Consider the following 16,571-nt stretch of genomic DNA (forward strand, 5'->3'; position numbering starts at 1 on the left):
CTAGCTGAGAAGCTGTGTATAACCAAAGTGAGATATATGAAAAGATAACGAGATTTCCATCAAGTGAAACATGAGCACACATTGTTTTGCATCTTATAAAGACAACCAAGCCTTAAAACTACATTCTGGACCACCTCTTCAATAGATATACACTGTAATAAATGTAGGATTCCACACAATTTATTTCTGTTGTTCCAATACAAAACTTAAACAAAAGTTAAACAAATTTGGATTTAACATAAAAAATTTACTTTGTTTCCCCACCAAAAAAAATAAATAAATAAAAAAAATTGCATAATTGTGTTGCTTCTGTTCCTTTTAAATAAGTAGTTTGAACAAACATGAACGAACACAAAAAAAGGTGTACATGTTAAGTCAAATGTATCATCTAATCCTTCCATCTAGATATTTTACCTTTCCAGATTTCATATCAATGACAACTTTGGGAGGATACTTCTATTTTACGATGTAGATACAGTTTGAAAGCCAGACAGACACAGCTGTGTTTCATTAATTCATTTGGCTGACTCAAACTGCTCATCCGCAGCTGATAGAGATGCATTTGCTGGCAGTCTTTTTCCCCTGCCTAGAATTTTCTCTCTCTTACGAAGGCCCTGGAAATTGACGATTCCCAAAGCCAACCTCTCACCTGGCAGACAGAGCCAAGAAAATGTGATTCACCTTAACACAACTCTGGGATGAAACCCATTTCCTCGCCCATTTGCGCATGGAAAATGTGCCATAAAATATTCTTGATTGCTATCAGTGGGGGAACATCTCTCACCTTAGTTACCGAAGCAGGCTTTATTGCATTGGATTTCACAGTATGTTTGCCAGGGAATGCCACAACTGCTGATAGAATAATCTGCTTTGTGTCTGGGCCAATTCATCAGATGAAACAACAAAGGTGACAGACAAACACTGCCAACTGAAAGCTGCAATTATTCAAAGCCAAACAAAAAAAATAACAATAATAAAAAAAAGAGGCTTCCACTAATGTATGCTTGGTTCCTTACCAAATGCTCTCCATGTCTGCTAAAGCATAGCTGCAGTGACATTTACTTTCCTACTAAGCATTTGTCTTTTTGAGTGGGAATCACTTTTGGGAATATTGCTGTTTAATTCAAGAGAAATGGCAGGTTTATTAGGGAAGGATAAATTACAGTTGGCAAAAGTCGATGCTCTGAGCGCCATTACTTGGATAGCTGAGGTAAATCAATAAAAATGGATATGATTACGGCATTATGAATACAACACATCCATCTAGAAGCGATTCCTTGGTACAATCATGTACGAATGTGAAATAATTTCAGCAGTATCTTTGTGAGAAAATCTCCCATTTACATTCACAATGGATGTAGTGATATAAATGTTGTTTTCTGTAGGCTTCAGCAGCTATACAGGAATGCAAATATCTGTGATTATATGAAATGTCGTCAAAAACACACCTGTAACACACACTGTAATTGTAAAATAGGTATTGATTCTATTAAATAAAAGCAATTATTAATAATTATAAGTTAGGGTTTGGTTTTGTGTCATTGTAGCGATGATAGCTAAATCAGAAACGCTAGCACTGATCATATGTCAAGTCTCACTTATACACTACCTGACCAAGGTTTTGTTGCCTATCTAAGTTTTAGGAACAACAAATAATAACTTGACTTTTAGTTGTTCATTTGGTTTCAGAAGAGGCTTATATAAAAGGCAAAGGCATCTAGATTACTCTTATTTTACTAAAATAAAAAAATAAAAATGATCATAACTTGATTTTTAATAATTAAATTAGGATAGTAAGGTTTGACTTTGCTTGGACAAAAGTCTTGTCACTTAACAAAAGAAAAAAGAAAGAAATAAAAAAAATAGAGTTTAGAATAAAAGTCATGGTGCAGTGGAAAAAATATTTAATATTGTGTATGGCTTCCATGAGCTTGGCCATTGGACTGCATTCATACATCTCTGCAATGACTCAAGTAAATTATTAATATAGTCATCTGGAATGGCAAAGACGGCATGGACTCCCAGAGTAACCTTTAATGCCTCCTCCTTCATTTTACCCCAGACATGTTTAATAATGTTCATTCTGGGGACCGGGCTGGCCAATAGTGGAGCACCTTGACCTTGTTTGCTTTCAGGAACTTTGATGTGGAGGCTAAAGTATGAGAAGGAGCACTATCCTGCTGAAGACTTTGCCTTCTGTGTTTTGTAATGTAATGGGCGGCACAAATGTCTTGACACCTCAGACTGTTGTTATCTACTCTGTAGACCCCACCCACTCCCCCATACTGAATGTAACCCCAAACCAAGATATTTCCTGCACAAAACTTGACTGATTTCTGTGAGATTCTTTGGTCCATGCGGGTTCAATAGGTCTAATGCAGTATTTGTGATGATTGGGATGCAGTTCAACAGAAGATTTATCGGTAACATCCAGAGATGTATAAAGTACTAGAGACCCATACTTAAGTAAAAGTACAAGTACTCTATCAAAAAGTGACTTGAGTAGGAGTAGAAGTGCTCTTTAAGCACAATACTTAAGTGGAAGTACTAAAGTATTCAACATCTTTAGTACTTAAGTATTTATTTCTAAATTTACTACTCAAGTACTGAAAGTAAAAGTACAAGTATTGTGTAATGTATTTATTAAAGAAGGCAGTCAAAAGACATCATATTGTTTTGCTTTCTTTAAATATAGTTTTTGGGGCACTTGATTAAGCAGAATGTAAAGAAACATGGCTTATGATACTGTTTTTCTCTGTAAACATGTTTTGTTGTACAAGAACTCACATCGTCAGGCCTTTTTACCAGAAAATCCTTTTACTGATGAGATAATTCAGCATTTTCACTCACATACTCTCTTTCTCTCTCTCTCTCTCTCTCTCTCACACACACACACACACACACACACACACACACACACACACAAGCACTGCCCTGCACACACCTAAATGTACACTCTCACACATTCATACACTCTCACACACACACAGTTCTCTCTCTATCTCTCTCTTACACACACACATTTTTGTGAATTGTGGGGACATTACATAGGTTACAATTGTTTTTATACTCTACAAACTATACTTTCGAGTACTCTGACCCCAAATCCAACCTCTAAACCCAACCCTTAGTTTTACTTTCTGAAAAAAAAAAAAAAAACATATTTAGTGTGATTGAATTTTATACATAATGTCCACATAATTCACCATCTCGTCATAACATCTGTGTTTTACCGATGTTGTTATACATGTACATGGGCACGTGCACACACAAACACATATAAATACACTCTTTTACACTCATACACACACTCTCTCTTTTACACACACACAGATGCATACATGGGTACAATCACACAGTTTCTCTCTTTATTCACTCTCACTCACACACACTCACACTTTGGGAGTTTTAAAGTTTGATTGGTTAATACCACAATAAACAGGAGTTCCCCTTCGGGGGGAACTTCAGCACTATAAGTGGATTTGATTTGTAAAATCCACGCATTGGGAGGATTCGGATCAGAAGCCGCTTGTCTGGAGAGTATTGAACGGGCCAATGAATGAAATTAATTGGCAGCGTAAGCTTGCGCAGGTGTGCGACATCTGCAATTATCTCAGCATATAAGCACACCTGAAGCCAGCAGACGCCATCCTTTTCGCTTCAGATCCTTTCTGAGTGAGTCGATGAGGGTTCCTCTTGCTGATCAGCACTTCAGAGCGAACGAGTGTGTCTCCCGGTCCAGAGTGGGTCTTCGCGGTGGCAGACGGTCGAGCTGGGTTACTCCCTTGCCTGCGGTTCTTTGGGTCCGGTCCTCCAGAGCGGTGCGTATAGTTGCAACTTTCCTAAAAGAGCAACACAGTCGTGCATCACGTCCTTTTCAGGATGGCGCTCCGACTGTGCGTTTCTGGATGCGGGGGTTTCCTGGCTCCGGATGATGGACACGATCACTGCATTGCATGTTTGGGGGTCCAGCATGTTAATGCGGTGCTCGCGGGCGGTTCATGTCGTCATTGCGATGCCATGACTGTTGCACAGCTAAGATCGCGGCTAACTTTCGCAAGAGAGCGAGCCACCCCAGTTGCCTCCTGTTCTAAAAAAGCAGTGGGCGCTCGGGCAGATCTGAGGGTTTCAGCGGGAGATAATCCGCCGCCCACGGGCTCGCGGACCTCTCGCTCCTCACGGCGCTCCATCCAAGCTTCGGGTGGTGAGAGTGATCCGTCTAACCAGATGGTAGCTCTCACACTCGCTGACACCAGAGATCAGATGTCCTCCGCGGCATCGGAGGGTGGGCTTTCACTGTCCGACGAAGATCCGGACCCGCTCGCCCCCTCCGGGCAGGTGAGCGCTGTCAAATCGGATCCTGAAGCGGACATGTTAGCCGTGCTTTCCCGGGCTGCTTCGGCCGTGGGGTTGGAGATGGTTTATCCCCCAGCTCCGCGGCCGGACCGACTAGATGGGTGCTACGTAGAGGACCAGAAGGCGAAGCCTTCGAAGCCTCTCGTCCCCTTCTTCCCGGAAGTGCACAGTAAGCTCACGCAGTCTTGGAGGGCACCTTTCTCTGCCCGTGCTGCGTGTGCCTCCGCCCTCACCGTCCTTGACAGCGGAGCTGCCAGGGGGTATGAGGCGATCCCGTCAGTGGAGCGCGCTATCGCGGTCAATCTTTGTCCGCGCGGCGCCTCTACGTGGCGGGGTTTGCCCCGCCTCCCGTCCAAAGCCTGTAGGTTGTCTGCCTCCCTCGGAGCCAGAGCTTATAAGGCTGCGGGCCAGGCTGCTTCTGCTTTGCACGCGATGGCCACCTACCAGCGCTACCAAGCACAGGCGCTGGCCGAGCTGCACGAGGGCGGGTCCAACCCAAGCTTATTACATGAGCTGCGCACCGCGACCGACTATGCTCTTCGGACTACTAAGTCCGCCGCGTGTGCGCTGGGGAGGACGATGTCCACACTTGTGGTTCAGGAACGCCACCTCTGGCTAAACCTGGCCGATATGCACGACGTTGACAAAGTTCGCTTTCTTGACTCGCCCATATCCCAGGCTGGCCTGTTCGGCGACACCGTCGGTGAATTCACCCAGGAATTCAAGGCGGTGAAAGAGCAGTCGGATGCGATGGGCAATGTCATCTATCGGCGTGGCCGTAAGCCCGCTCCGCCCGCCGAGCCATCCACCTCCGCTGTTCCTCGCCGAGGGCGCCCGCCAACGAGTGCTGCCCCGCCCCCGCCTGCGCCTCCGGCCAAGCGGGCGCGGCGTTCACCTCGAAAGCAGGCAGCCCCTCCTGCCCAGGGCGCCGTTAAGTCCGGTAAACGGACCGCGAAGCGTCCCTGAGACAGGCCATCCGGAGAAGAGGAAACTTGCTCTTTCCCCGCTGGAGGGCGGGGCCCCGATAACAACGGTACTTTTCAGTGCCACCAAAACATCAGTAAAAGAGCACTTTTTCCCTTCCCCGGATGTGACTGCACGAGTTCTGCCAGTCCGGGACGCGCTGCCTTCCGGCTCGCAGACTCTACGTGCTTCGCCAGTGGCTCACGAGCGCTGGGGGGACGGTCTCCCTTCCCTCAGCCCTCCAGCCCCCTCTCCGGAGTCAGGGTGCGGAGCCAGAGCGAATCGCTCTCCTCCAGCTCTTCCGCGGGACCCTCGTGCTTCCCGGATCAGCACACCCACTCCGCGCTGCCCCACCGCTGGTACGTCAGCGATTGTAGCGATGACTCCATTAGCGAGGGCTCTGCCTGCCTGGTTAGCGCGGGCCAGCCCCTCGCGGTGGCTCATACGCACAATCAGACTCGGTTACGCGATTCAGTTCGCGAAACGGCCCCCCAAGTTTACGGGCGTGTATTTCTCCAGGGTCAACCCCCTGTCCGCCCCTGTCTTGCGAGAGGAGATTGCTGCCCTCCTGGCGAAGGGTGCAATCGAGCCGGTTCCTCCAGCCGAGATGGAGAGTGGGTTTTACAGCCCATACTTCATCGTACCCAAAAAGAGCGGTGGGTCACGGCCAATCCTAGATCTGCGCGTTTTGAACCGCTGTCTGCACAGGCTGCCGTTCAGAATGCTCACGCAGAGGCGCATTCTCCAATGCGTTCGTCCTCGGGATTGGTTTGCAGCCATAGACCTGAAGGACGCGTATTTCCATGTCTCCATTCTTCCACGCCACCGCCAATTTCTGCGGTTTGCGTTCGAGGGTCGAGCGTGGCAGTACAAGGTCCTCCCCTTCGGGCTCTCTCTGTCTCCGCGGGTCTTCACCAAACTCGCGGAGGGTGCCCTAGCGCCCCTTCGGCTCGCGGGCATTCGCATGCTCAATTATCTCGACGACTGGCTGATTTTAGCCCACTCGCGGGAGCAATTGATTATGCACAGGGACAAGGTGCTTCGGCATCTCCGCCTACTGGGGCTTCAGGTCAACCGAGAAAAGAGCAAACTCGCCCCCGTGCAGAGGATTTCTTTTCTCGGCATGGAGCTGGACTCGATCACCATGGTAGCGCACCTCTCCGAGGAACGCGCTCGCCTGTTGCTGAACTGTCTGAGGGAGCTCGACAGCAAACTAGTGGTCCCACTGAAGTTCTTTCAGAGGCTCCTGGGGCATATGGCATCCGCAGCCGCCGTCACGCCGCTCGGGTTGCTCCATATGAGACCACTTCAGCACTGGCTTCACGATCGGGTCCCCAGACGCGCATGGCACGCGGGCACACACCGGGTCTCGGTTACTGCGCTGTGTCGCCGCGCCCTCAGCCCTTGGAACGACCCCTCGTTCCTACAGGCCGGTGTGCCTCTAGGACAGGCGTCCAGCCATGTTGTTGTTTCAACAGACGCTTCCAACACGGGTTGGGGGGCCGTGTGTCGCGGGCATGCGGCTGCGGGCCTCTGGAAGGGTGCCCAGCTGCATTGGCATATCAATCGCCTAGAGCTGTTGGCAGTGTTCCTCGCTCTCCACCGCTTTTTACCGGTGCTGGAGCGGCAACACGTGCTGGTCAGGACGGACAGTATGGCGGCGGCGGCGTATATCAACCGCATGGGGGGTATGCGCTCTCGCCGCATGTCTCAGCTCGCCCGCCGTCTGCTCCTCTGGAGTCACCCGCGGCTGAAATCGCTGCGCGCCATTCACGTCCCAGGCACGCTCAATCGTGCAGCCGATGCGCTCTCACGACAGCTGTTACGTCCTGGAGAATGGAGACTCCACCCCGAGTCTGTTCAGCTGATATGGGCGCGATTCGGGGAGGCCCAGATCGATCTGTTTGCTTCCCCCGAGAACGCTCACTGCCAGTTGTTTTTTTCCCTGACCGAGGGCTCTCTCGGCACGGATGCACTGGCCCACAGCTGGCCTCGGGGCATGCGCAAGTATGCGTTTCCCCCAGTGAGCCTGCTCGCGCAGTTTCTGTGCAAGGTCAGGGAGGACGAGGAACAGGTTCTGCTAGTTGCGCCCCTTTGGCCCAACCGGACCTGGATATCAGAGCTCTCACTCCTCGCGACGGCCCTCCCCTGGCGGATCCCTTTGAGAGAGGACCTACTCTCTCAGGGACAGGGCACCATCTGGCACCCTCGCCCCGATCTTTGGAACCTCCACGTGTGGTCCCTAGACGCGAGGAAGACTTAGGTAACCTACCGACTGCGGTGGTTAATACCATCACTCAGGCTAGAGCCCCCTCCACGAGGCGCGCCTACGCCCTGAAGTGGAGTCTATTTTCTGAATGGTGCGTCTCTCGTAGAGAAGACCCCCGAAATTGCCAGATTAGTGTTGTGCTCTCTTTCCTTCAAGAGAAGTTGGACAGCAGGCTGTCGCCCTCCACTCTCAAGGTTTACGTGGCCGCCATCTCCGCTTATCATAGCGCGGTAGCTGGCGGCACCGTGGGAAAGCATAACCTGGTCATCCAGTTCCTTAGGGGTGCTAGGCGAATTAATCCATCTCGCCCCCCTCTCATGCCCTCTTGGGATCTCGCCCTCGTTCTCACGAGTCTGCGATCCGATCCCTTTGAGCCACTCGAATCAGTATCTCTAAGATTTCTGTCCCTGAAGACAGCTCTGCTGGTTGCGTTGGCCTCCATCAAGAGGGTCGGGGACCTGGAGGCATTTTCGGTCAGTGACTCGTGCCTGGAATTCGGGCCGGATTACTCTCACGTCATCCTGAGACCCCGCCCCGGTTATGTGCCCAAGGTTCCTACCACCCCCTTTAGAGATCAGGTAGTGAACCTGCAAGCGCTGCCCCCGGAGGAGGCAGACCCAGCCCTTTCTTTACTTTGTCCAGTTCGCGCTCTGCGCATTTATGTGGACCGTACTCAGAATTTTAGATCATCTGAGCAGCTCTTTGTCTGTTATGGCGGTCGGCAGCAGGGAAGTGCCGTATCAAAACAAAGATTATCCCACTGGATTGTGGATGCCATTTCACTCGCTTATTCGAGTCGAGGTCAGCCGTGTCCCCCGGGAGTTCGTGCACACTCCACTCGGAGCGTTGCATCCTCTTGGGCGCGTGCACGCGGCGCCTCTCTAACAGACATCTGTAGAGCTGCGGGCTGGGCGACACCCAACACATTTGCAAGGTTTTACAATCTGCAAGTGGAGCCGGTTTCCTCAAGGGTATTAGGTAACCCTTTGGTGATTGAGGAGACAACTCGGTAGGGTGTTGAAACACGCTTGCTGCGCCATTCTCCCTAACACGGAGGTACGTGCGCCTTTTTTATCTGTCAGTAAAGTTCCCCGTCAGGTGAGCCCTGCAGATTCCTCCGTGGCCCCCAGCACTGACTCAGCGGAGGAGTCACTTGCTGGCCCACTACGTTGTAGGTCTGCCCGCTGGTCTGCCCGCTGGTCAGCCCGCGTTTTGGGTATAGGTGCCTGCTATGCGTGATCCCCACTAGGCGATCCCATATGCTTATTCCGCCACGGTTAAGTCCCCCCCCCTGGGCGGACCCGTGTCTTCCCTCTCCGCTAACCACTCTTTTGCTATGCGTACTCCCCCTTTTTAGGGCTAGTCCATATGTAAATTCTGCCATCTATCCCCCCCTTGGGTAACGGATGGCCTCCGCAGCGTCCTCCCTATCGGGATTGCACGCTTCCCAACGTACTGTCGTATTTCCTAGAATTATCTAGATGCTCACGACTTCCCAAAAAATATATCTAAATCCGTAAAACTTCTGTTGAAGTAGGATAAATTAGGGCCAGGGACACGTTGGAGGACCGCGCCCCCCATGATGTGGGTGCGTCACGCTTGCTTGACTATCTCCTCATCGGGGGTGTTGGTAAGGTGCAGTCATTGTGGCGCTTTCAATGGGCTCCCAATGCGTGGATTTTACAAATCAAATCCACTTATAGTGCTGAAGTTCCCCCCGAAGGGGAACGTTCGAGGTTACTAAAGTAACCCTTCGTTCCCCGAGGAGGGGAACGGAAGCACTATACTCCGTCGCCATAATGACTGTCTCTTAGCTGTTTGAAAGTCTCTTCAGCTTAAAAGGATGGCGTCTGCTGGCTTCAGGTGTGCTTATATGCTGAGATAATTGCAGATGTCGCACACCTGCGCAAGCTTACGCTGCCAATTAATTTCATTCATTGGCCCGTTCAATACTCTCCAGACAAGCGGCTTCTGATCCGAATCCTCCCAATGCGTGGATTTTACAAATCAAATCCACTTATAGTGCTTCCGTTCCCCTCCTCGGGGAACGAAGGGTTACTTTAGTAACCTCGAACGTTCTGTCATCTGGAAGCACTCGTGAAACTAAACTAAACAAGCAAACTTCTGATTTTATTGTAAAAAAAAAAAACAACAACAAAAAAAAAAAAAACAGGAAAGCATGTATATTACTGTGTTAAATGAAAATCTGTAATATTTTATGGCTTATGGCTATGATTTAGTTTTCAATTTTTTTATTGTGATTATATTTTTAAATAAATTGGTCTTACACTTCGTATTTTCTGTAGTATATTTATTAATTCTGGTGCTTTTACCATAAACCAACATCCTAACAATTTGGTAGAGGCTGATATTTTAGAATTTATGGGATGTGTTGAGAAAAAAATGCATTGATTGTGTTAACAAGCTACATTAGGACTTAAGAAATGCAATAAAAAAAATAAAAAATTCTATTTCTTTTTTCTTGGTGTGACAGTAAAAGGGTTTTTTGTTATAAAATTTTGTTCTTTAATACAGCAGTCAGATATACGAACTGTGCACTTAATTTGACCTGCTCAAAGAAAACACTCTTTCTGAATGTATCAAACTAAACTCAGGAGCACAGAAGACAGTATGAGCATTTACAGCAAATAAACTAATGTCAATATTATCCCCCCTGCTTTTTGAGCACTGACAGACAAGGTCTTATGATTGGTTATTCTTCACCTGCTCAACAGAAAGGGCTTTAGAAATGAAGCGCTGTTCAGCCATGGCGGGAAGAATACGCGGTTGTCACAGGTAATAGACACAGTGGAGAAAACTTGCACATCAGGCACGCTCGTGTCTGGATGGATCCACAGCTTTAACAGCCAAGAAGAGAGGAAAAGTTACCTTTCAAACAGGCCAGCGGGTCAAATGTCCAAAGTGAGAAAGAGAGAGGCAGAGATGAAGTTTTACAATATTTCTCCCTAATAGTGAAATAGCGGCTCATGTGCTGTACTGCCTTCACTCGCCCTCGCGCCTCCGTCCTCCGCCATAGTATTGTGACATCGCGCATAGGAGATAAATGAAGTCATCACGTAATAACCGGTTATCATCTATTACTAAACTGATATCGATAATTTTGACACCCCTAGTAACGAGTAACGATGCAGCACATAAAAAATCTATCGGAGTAAAAGTATTAAACTCATGGAAAATATGTACTTAAGTAAAAGTGAAAAAAATAATACTCCAGTAAAGTACAGATACTGCCTTTTAGCACTTAAGTACAGTAGTAAAGTAGTTCTACTTCGTTACTATACATCTCTGGTAATATCTACCTTCTGCCTCTTTTACAAATGATCAACTAGAAGTCAAGTTATTTTATAGGCACTTCTGGTGAACTGTCATGCCATTATAAACTCACCGAGCTCTATTTTGACGATCCATGTGCAAACATTAAGGGCGTATCTGAATATACTTTTACTATTTTAAGGATGGAAAAATACACTTTGCGCCGTGACACATGGTCTAACAGGGTTCAGCTTACTCTCTTAATGAGTTATATGTGTGTTTTCAGAATAAACCAATCAGAGTTTAATTTCCCATCCCCTTTAGGAGTCAGATGCGTCTTGCCATAGCACATTTTCTATTTACATTGTGGACTTTGTCAGTGGAAAAACTGAATGCTTCACTAGTGAGAAACAGTTAAACAGAGCATCTACAGACAAGAATGAGAGATGAGCCTCCTCATTCTTTTCTTTCACTTTCACTCTCGTGGATAGGGAAACGTGTTGTATGCACAGACATCTATTAGCCTATGCAAAATTTATTTAGTTTGTTAAGCACAAAAATTTGTTTCAAAACTATTTCTAAATCCAGTTCTATTTTCCAGCAAATGAATAAATGAACAATAATAACGAAGTGTGTTCAAAAACCTGAGTTATATCCAAATACACATGCTGTGCCCCATATGGTCTAAAACCTGACAGGTGGGCAAATCTAAGCTTGTTTTTAATAAAACAAATATAAATCTGCATGTAATAAATAATACTGCTACTACTAACAATAACATTATACAAAATCAAATTGTTATGAATAAACTGAAAAAAGCCCCCCGAGACGAAGAAGGCATGAAATTAGGGTTTATATATTTTTGTAGGCTAGAAAATAATAATTTATAAAATATTTTAATCCTTTAATTATTTTTCATATGTAATGATATTTGCGTAATGCTGTACACCCTGTGTGTATTAAGCAGTGTGTAAGCAAGGCGCACAACTAACGCACTCTGCTGGACTATAGACCTGCTTTAATCTGGTATATTGAACAGTCTATTATAGTTCCTTTAAATAGCAACGTGCCAGCAATGTGCGTTTATTCGCCTAATTTTTTAGACCTGAACGCCTATGGGCGCAAATACTGTATGACCGCAAATGCATTTGCTATTTAAACAGCGTGGTGCAAAATGCCAAAATGACTCTTGCGTCAAGCTGAAACTAGCAAACAACAATTGCGTCACACTTTGCGCCGTATTGTACCGGGTGTATGATAGGGCCCACCATGTTTAAGATCTAATTTGTTCAAATACAATAACAAATTATGTCTCGCACTGGACTAAAAACAAGGCAATAAATTCCATTGTCTGGTGCCAAGTCTTTAAAATACAGAAATTTATTTTACCACAGTATTTTTAATGAATTTCCAAAACTTGCCTTCAGCTGTGCTTGTGTTTAAATGGTCTACCATTTAATTTTACACTTGAACAACTAAATGAATGTTTACATCTATTTAACTGGCTGTTTTGATAAAATTACATTATCTATGCTGTAAAAAGAACCTTATGAAATTGAAAAGAGTCACATTAAATCTCTGGAAGTTTATCTGTGGTTGAAAAACTCTCCGCGCATATAGCCCACAAAGTTTTTTTTTTTTTTGAAAAGGGGGTTTCGAGTTATAATTAACCCCCAGGATCTGCTTTGTTCTTTAAGTTAATCAATTGTTGACGACAGGAAAAAGAAAATCAGTCAATCAATGAACATACTGATTAAAATTTGCCTTTTTAAAAAAAGTATTTTCACAAACAAGTAAAGACACAAATGAATACCACAGAGTGGTCGCACTAGAAAAGTAAATCAATGGTTTGTTAGAGTTCAAGGTTGATGAGTACTGAGTGTTTGTATTTAACACTTACGGGTCTCAGGGCTTCCTTTCTGAGAGTCTTAAAATCAGACTTAGTATTGTCTAGCAGACTGTTCTGATTGAAAAAGGTAGACACTTGGTTAAAGACAACACATTTTGATGTTTTAAAGTAAATGGCAGGAGGGACAATGGTCTGTATTTGCCTATGGTAGCTGGGTTTGAGGTTATGTTATAAGCAGTGGAGATGTCTGAGCATTCTTGAATGTAACAGGGAATGTCCCAGTATCCCAGGAGTTACATATTTTTGCAGTATTTGTTTTCACAAATACACGTGCTGTGTGCACTTTTTCATTCCTCAAAATGTCTCTTGCGAGTGCCATTTGCGCCTGCGCTGTTCTCACGTAAACCCACCAGAGGCTGCTGTCGACTGTCCGTCTGACTGACTGATTGACTGGGCCAATCAACTGACCCACCCTCCTCCTTACCTAAACCCAACCAATTTTACTGATTGACCTGCCCACCCACTTACTTCCCTAAACCCAGCTAACAATTTACAAAAGTCGTTAAGAAAAAAAAAAAGCCCTCATCTGATTTTTACCAAGTTTTCGGAATTTTGGATTCTATTTTTGTCTTGCCTGAATCCTGGAACTGCTCTTCTCCGGAATCGAACTCGGTCGTCAACTCCTCTCTGTGTCTCAAGTCCGTCGACGTACAGCGGGAAAGCCCTCCACACGGTGGTAAGCGGTCAGCCGGTAAGTGCGAAAAGGAACGACGTCATACTGACCTGTATCATTTGCTTAAATGAAATGCAGCCATACGTTCCTCCGACTACATGATTTGCGGTCTTAAGAAATGTCCACAGGACTAACTTTCAGAATGAGCCTGTGTTGTATGGAATGTAATATATGGAGGTGAGTAAGATGTCTCAAGAATAAGATTTAAGATTAGAATAAGGAGGAAAATTTTACCAGATTTGGGAGTAGACGAGGTTGATACTCTCTTCAGATTGAAGGAGACAAGCAGAGTGTTAAAAGTCAATGTTCAGAGTAACACTCCAAGATGCTAGTTGGGTCAGGATGTATCGAATTTCAATGATGACAGATTAAGTTTCCAATGGTTAGGGCTACTTTTTTAGACACTTGTAGACTGTCCCAAGCAGTTCACCTTATGAGATTCCCTGCCATCATTTTTAAGTTTGTTCCATTTTGCCAAGTGAACTAGGTAAGCTTGCATGGACATACCATCAGTCCCTTGATTTTGACAGAAGAAGTAAGTCTTCTTCATGTGTACACTCCAGCACCTGCATGTCCTAGAATGCAATGCGATTGTGACATCACACAACAGAGTAGTTCAAAACCATTCAGATGCTCTGCCAGTAGTGGACACTTGTGTAACGTAATCAATGGCGTTTATTCGAATTAATGAGACAGAGGAAAGTTAGCGAGCAAAGGGCTTAAAGAATTAGATTGGAATGTAGTTTAGATAGAAGCAAATGAGGGCCCTCATCTCTCCGTCTGGGAAAAAGTTAAACTGCTGAAGAGAGCTGCAGGTGTGGCAGTATACAGTTTAATCCAGGTTTCAATTAGAGCCAGGCAATTGCAATTAGAATGAGTAGTGAGAGCTGTAATGAAGTCTGCTTTGTTCCCAAAAGACTGGCCGTTCCAAAGACCAATTTTAAATGAATATGAATTATCTGAGGAGGTGGGCAAAATGCAAAGTTTTTTAAGCTTGTGTAGCCTGCCTTGTGAGACATGGGATTTGTAGGTGCTAATAACAGTGTGGATGTAAAATAGATGAGTGTTCAAGTGCTTTTTCTGCAGGTAGACTCACAGGTCTTTACCCCAAAGGTCTTCACAACTGCTAACACAATAGACTGATATATTGTATACACTTCTGTCAAATTACTGCATCAGTTCAGTAGGGCATGCCTTGTTATTAACACTGAGAATTAAGCGAGGTCTAAATATTTTATGTGGTCTTAGAATACTGTATTTTCCATTTGCTCTGAAGGTCAAAAATTCCCTTGTAATGTAATTGTGGTTTTATAGCTAGCAGCAGGGGCATCGATAGCAATTTTGGGTATTTTAACACATTGTGTGGGGGTTGATGTTATGATCACCATCGATCTGGCAGCTGCAAATTCTTGGTAAACAGATCGCTAAAGAATTATATGCCAGTCTTTGCCATTATATGGACTACATATCTTGTCATGCACCCCATTATTAGCCCCCTTGTTGATTTTTTTCAACAATTTCTGTTGTAACACATTTCTAAACATAATAGTTTTAATAACTCATTTCTAATAACTGCTTTAATTTATCTTTGCCATGATGACAGTAAATAATATTTGACTACATACTTTTCAAGACACTTCTATACAGCTTAAAGTGACATTTAAAGGCTTAACTAGGTCAATTAGGTTAACTAGGCAGGATAGGGGAATAAGGCAAGTTATTGTATAATCATGATTTGTTCTGTTGACTATCAAAAAAAAAAAAAAAAAAAAAATATATATATATATATATATATATATATATATATATATATATATATATATATATAGCTTAAATGGGCTAATGATTTTGACTCTAAAATGGTTAAAAATTAAAAACTTCTTTTATTCATACTGAAACAGAAAAAAAATCAAACTTTCTCCAGAATAAAAAAAAATACATTTATCAGACATACTGTGGAAATGTCCTTGCTCTGTTAAATGTCATTTGGGAAATATTTAAAAAAAGAAGAAAAAAAAATCAAAGGGGGCTAATAATTCTGACTTCAACTGTGTGTGTGTGTGTGTGTGTGTGTGTGTGTGTGTGTGTTAATATATATATATAATATATAAATAATAATAATAATAATAATATATAAATGTTAAAAGTTTTAAAAAGGTTTTAGAGTTTAGCATTAAATAATGTCAGATTGTGAGTTAATGTCTGTGTTCCAGCAGTCTCTAAAGGATAGGTAGACACACTCAGAGCTTCAGGTCCCCACTTGGTGTGTGTTTTAGTAAAAATACAGGAGTGCATATTGTCAATATTCACTAAGATGTTGATTAAATGTGTGTACTCATTTAAATTGAGCAGTATATATATATATATATATATATATATATATATATATATATATATATATATATATATATATATATATATATATATATATATATATATACTGATATATATGCACATATATAACAAACAATTTATGCAGATTAAACTCAATTATTTAGGTTTTAATGTCACTATTACAATATGTAATAATATATAAATGTTTAAAATGTTAGAGTTAAGCATGTAAATAAAGTCAGATTGTGAGTTTAGAGTCTGTGTTCCAGCAGTCTGTGTGTTTCACACTCAGTGTCTCTGCAGTCTATGAAGGTCCCCTGCTGGATAGGTAGATGTCGCCCAGAGCTTCAGGTCCCCACTTGGCATGTGTTTTAAAAAAAAATTAAAATACTTATTTTCAGTTATATTATGAAAAAAGACCTTAAAAGAAAATTTTGTATGTGATTTTTATTTTATTAAAATGAGCAGAAACCCTGGTCCCCTCTTGGCCTGTATAGAGCGACGGTCCCCTCTTGGTAGCATAGACGTGTATGTGTGTGTGTGTGTGTGTGCGTGCATGCGTGAGTGAGTAAGTGTGTGTGTGTTAAAATAATAAGTAATAATAGAAAATTATTTATATACATATTTGATATTGTCCACACAATTTAAGTTACATTTTTATTTATTTATCAGTTTAAATGTTTAGCAATTTAACAGTGTTAAGCATGTCTTTTGGCTGTGGGGGAAACCAGAGCACCCAGAGGAAACCCACGTGAATGCAGGGAGAACATGCTTTTAGTGGATTAATTAATTAT

This window comes from Danio rerio, chromosome 17 (genome assembly GCF_049306965.1).
Source record: "Danio rerio strain Tuebingen ecotype United States chromosome 17, GRCz12tu, whole genome shotgun sequence".
NCBI lineage: Eukaryota > Metazoa > Chordata > Actinopteri > Cypriniformes > Danionidae > Danio > Danio rerio.